The 5,203-nt window shown below is 31.7% G+C and overlaps 1 long non-coding RNA gene across 1 annotated transcript; it reads left to right on the top strand.

The window, feature by feature from the left end:
* The first annotated feature begins 344 nt into the window (after nucleotides 1–344).
* LOC129749914 (uncharacterized) lies at nucleotides 345–1,455 on the top strand. The gene is made up of 3 exons (XR_008738215.1): nucleotides 345–892; nucleotides 963–1,180; nucleotides 1,349–1,455. It is a non-coding gene; the product is annotated as an uncharacterized LOC129749914 (long non-coding RNA).
* The last annotated feature ends 3,748 nt before the right edge of the window (nucleotides 1,456–5,203 follow it).

The following is a 5,203-nucleotide window of genomic DNA, read 5'->3' as shown; positions in this document are numbered from 1 at the left end:
AGCTTGTTGCATTTTATCGTGCTTATCTGTGCTTCCATCTTGTTTTTGCGGGCAATTGGCCTTGAGGTGACCTTCTTGCTTGCAAAAAACATCTTTTCTTTAAACCGTCATAATAAACTCTTCCTTTTCTATTAAGAAAGAAGAGAAAGCCTGGAATTTCCTTTTTCACTTCTATATGTATACCTCTTACACCGGTAAACAAGTCTAAACCAAACTCTACGGAAATTTTTCTCTGGTCATTTTTTTCACTGTATCATACTTGCACAACACATCAGCGATATTTCCATCCGTGATTTCATATATTACACAGAAAAAAATAATGACTATTACGTGTCATTGAAAATGATTCCCTTTAAAAAGAAACAACCTGTAATTTAATAAACGCGTAATTTTGAATCATTTTTACTGAAAGTTAAAAGGTTATCGTTTAATATTACAGCAAATGTCCTGTAACAAAAAGGAGCATGACAGTTGCTGTAATTATACTGGTGGAAAAAAAAAACGTGTTGATAAATTACGTGTCTTCAATTAATTTTCAATCGCACATTAGAAAAAAATTTGTAACTGGCATCCCAGTAAGCGACCAAAGAAGAAACGTCAAAAGCAGCGCGCGGACTTTGTTTTGATTCGGTTGTTCGTTTCGTGCCAGAGAAATTCCAGCAGCAGGAAAAGCCGGCGAACAACTTCGTGGCTATCCTTTAAGTGGTGTACTGTTTTTCGTTTCCATCAAAAAACGCCGATTCGGGAAATTTATTTAATCTTGCGATAGTGATATACACTGAGCAGTGCAGTGCAATTATCCAGATGTGCTGTTCCTGTCCGGAAGCGTAAGCAGCAAATTCAAACGACCGCCAACCAGGCGAAGAAGATTACCATGTCTGAACTGAAAACGGTAAGTAATTTTTCAGTTTTCCCCAAAAAAATGACTATCATTCTATCTTGTTTATCCATCTAATCTTTAGATGCAGCAACGTCTACGGAAACGGAGGAAGCATATTTCGCACTATGGAGCAGGTGACGAGAGTAAGCTAACACAAGTACGGGGAATATTTCCCCGGGTACCAGGGATCTGCGAAATATCAGCTGGCACAAATATTACGCTTTCAATATTCGGTCCCGACCAGCCTTGTAGTCTCTAGTGCAGTATCGGATTGTCATCTAACACCCGCAAATTTTCCAGGTAAGTAAGAGATTGTTAAATTTCGTATGCATAGGTTAAAATAATTTGTACTGAAATAGATTTGAAACAAAAAAAAAACACGCAGAAGCATCAAAATTAAACATCCGTAATTATTTTTAATTTGATGTGACCAAAGACTAAAGTGTTTTTTTTTTCACATATTTGCAGCCGAAATAACCAGAAAATGCTACCAGATAATAATCTCCAATTGCCCAGGCGCGGATCTAGAGATTGCTTCTAGGGGGGGTGATTTAGTAAATTTTCCAAAATAAGGGCCAAAATTTTTTAAGTGACAGGAAAAAATAAGAACTATGACAGGAAAAATTTTGATGCTAAAGATGAAAAGAATTCAGCAATGTTGAAGACAATTTAAAAAAAAAAAAAGATTGTTCAAAGAACTCTATAAATCTGTTTGTGGCTGGCTTAGTCTTTGGCAAAACGCAGAAAAATGTTTTTTTTTTCACTGGTATGAAGTCAAATTTACGTTTATTTATCTAGTTGGGAATATAGAATAACCATTTGTTTATTTTTATCAGATAAGAAATCCATATGCAATTTAATTTTCAAAATCGTACTTTATTTATTTTCAGTCAAAATTAAATCTGTTGATATGATTTCAACTCACTCAAATGAGCATCTCTGGTTTCATGGTTAAAATAACGTCTTAATAATTTTGAAAGTATTACAATATTCGGGTAAAAAAGCCATTTACATAAGTTTCAATTATATTTATTCGAAATATATTCTCTTTTGAGTTCCAATTTTAAACCGTATGTCGCTTCATTGCTTATCGAAACCCGTCAATGTATTTCTTATTTTTCACTTGAAGTTACAATGAAATATCAATTTAAAGACGTGAATCAAAAAACAATCTTAAACAGTTTGGCGACAGATTTGAAAACAATGCATGAATAAAAAAAACTTACAAAAATTATTACCTGTTTTAGACTTATAGTTCCTTATATCAAATAGTAATGTGTTGATCTGGGGTACAATCTTGGGTAGACTGTATTTTAATTGGTGTTTGTTTTTTAACGGCAAATCCACCCAAGCTTTCAATGACAAACGAGTTTTATGCGATACTCAGAACAAGGCATAGAATAAAATTCGTTTGTCATTAAAAGCTTGGACTGATTGGCCGTAAAAAAGTAATTTATGAAAATATGCCCTACTAATAATGCATAATTTGTACAATGAAAGCTTCAGTTACAATGTAGAAACTTATTTTTAGATATGGTTAAAATATTTATTGATATGGATTTTGAGCATCAAATAAGTTTGCTTTAAGAAAATATTTAATTTCTTACAAAAGAATTCATATCGATAAAAATGAATCAAACATTAAAAGATAAAATAAGAGATTAAAAATTTGTTGCTAGCTTGATCCAAATCGAAAATTTTAGTTTGAAATTTGGCTTTTGAGAAGACTGTGATAAATAGTATACAATACATTAACAAAATATGGAATTCCCTGCAGATTTTTTATTTTGAAATTTCAAGTCTCTTTATCAGTTAATATTTTATTTATTAAAAAAACAGCTCCATAAGTGAAATCATGTGGATAATTTGATTTTGCATTATACGAAAATTGTAAAATGAACTCGAAATCTACTTTAAATTTGAAATTTTTTGCTGAGTTGTGACATTGATTCAAAAAATTGAATAGTAAAATTGAATCAACAATTTTGCGATCTTCTACGATTTTAATCATCTCCAACGAAATATTTTCTTGATATTTTTATATTGGTTTAAAAAAATATTTACGGCCTGAATATGAATCTGAATTTAGAATGTTGATTCTGCCTCTGAATTTTGTAACTTAAATTCAATATTTGAATTATAAATCTGTTTCCGAGTTTCAACATTACTTCTAAACTGTAAAAACGCGATTTCTAAATCTTGATTCCAGATCAGAACTTTTTAAAACAGTTAATTGCATTACTTAACGTTCATAAAAAAAATGTACCAAGAACTGAAATTTGTTTCGTAGCCTTCAATCATAAATTCAAATTCTGATATTTTGAGGATTCGATCTGAGCTCACTAATTCAATTATTTGATCTGAATCCGATAATTGAATCTGAATTGAAATACGAAAATTTTAATGATGACCCTAAATTTGTTTGATACTCTTTTTCATTTCCATCTAAGAAACACTTTCTTTGAATCATGCACCAAACAAATCAGAATATTCTCATAGCGATGAGAATGAGAGTGAGAAGTTTCACTCCAAAATGCACAAAAATCTGATGTCATGCTTAAGGGGGGGGTAGGGTCTAACACTTTCAAAAAATCGATTTTTTTATTTTTTTATTATCTTATTGTAAAACATTTCAAGAATGTTGTGTCAAATTTTCAAGTCAATTGAATCAAAACTGTAGAAGTTATAGGCCTTTATCTCCTTCTATCTAATACTGCAAGAAAGCAAGAGCAGAAACATCAAACGCGTTTTTCTCGAAAGCACATTTTTAAAGTCCGTGGACATCGCCATTTGAAAACTACTTATCCGATTCTTTTCAAATTTGGAACATATTTTCTACATATAAAATACCAGACCCCAACGTTTTTCTTTTTTGTTTTTTTTACTTTGGGGAGATTTTACAGGTGAAAAATGGCGGATTTTTAAGTGAAAAATCGTAGTTTTTACTTCAAACAGCCACAAAAATTTCATAAAAATATTTTTTAGTTAAATAAAAACGTTGGGGTCCAGAAAAACATCTATTAAAAATATTTTGCTCTGATTTTTTGACTTCAGACGATTCTGTGCTGAGATACAGTGTCCACCGCAAATCCTGTTTTCTAAAAGGCATCCTCGAAAGTGCTCCGTCACCGGCTCATTTTTCAATATTTTTCTACGAAAAAATTACTAAATGTTCTTTTAACAATGCTTTGTATAATGTAAAAAATTTGAATACATTTGTTTGAATGATAGCTCTAGAAAAAAATCGTGAAAATTGTGTTTTTTTATACCTGTTAGACCCTACCCCCCCCTTAAGGAAATTCCTTAAAGAGTGAGGTACAAGCTTTATCCCTTTCGCACGCCCGACGCCAACACGAAGTTATACACGCGCATAATTCAAGAATATTTTCAAGCAGCATCTGAATTCTTATGCACGCGGCGTAAAAATGGTAATTTCAATGTTAAGATATTTTGACACATGAAAAAGTTATATTTCATCTAAATTGAGTTAAAAAAAAATGGTGACCATTTTACTGATGATTTATTTTTTCCGCTTGGGGGGGGGGTGATCACCCCCATCACCCCCCCCGTAGATCCGCGCATGCAATTGCCAGTGTTTTCCTAATGGCATCAAGATGTCCCCGTCAGACTTTGATTTGACTGAATACTATCTGGATCACAAGTAGCCGTTTCCGAGCAGTGATTGTGTTTCGCCAGTGTCAGAAGTGTTAGGTGATAACTATATTTTTTCAAATTTGTTTTTAAATGAATTTAATAAATTAAACAACAGTTTCAAAAAGTGTTTCTGAATATTATTTGTGAACAAATCCAATTTGAAACCGAGCTAAAGTAAACCTAAATTTACAGGCCTGTAATTTTAAAGTTGCCTTTTATAGATATGCTCACTGAAAAACAGTGGTCCTGTAATTTTTTTTCGACATGTAAAGTTACGGTAAATGTCCTGCTCCTTTTTGTTACAGGATATCTGCTTTAATTTTACAGCAATTAATTTTTGCTGTGTAGAAATTAATGCGAAACAGAGTTCGTACGGGATCAGCTAGTATAGTAGTTATGAAATTAAAAGATGTAGATTCATACAAAGTTTTGTAAACCTAGGGTTAGGAAGCTCAGTTTGTATAGTTTTTAAAATTGATTATAAATTTTTTTAGGTATATAATGAAAATTGATTTTTTTTTTTTTAATTTCGAATGATTTAGGTAGGTATTTGTACCTATGTAGGTATTTATATTAATCAATAATAAATACAAACCCTTGCGAGACCAAGTAAATTCAACTTCTTCAAACAAAAACAAAATCCAAGTGCTCATTGGTTTCAGAGTTAAA

Source organism: Uranotaenia lowii, chromosome 2 (genome assembly GCF_029784155.1).
Source record: "Uranotaenia lowii strain MFRU-FL chromosome 2, ASM2978415v1, whole genome shotgun sequence".
Lineage (NCBI taxonomy): Eukaryota > Metazoa > Arthropoda > Insecta > Diptera > Culicidae > Uranotaenia > Uranotaenia lowii.
This window is presented reverse-complemented; position numbering and strand designations above follow the sequence as displayed.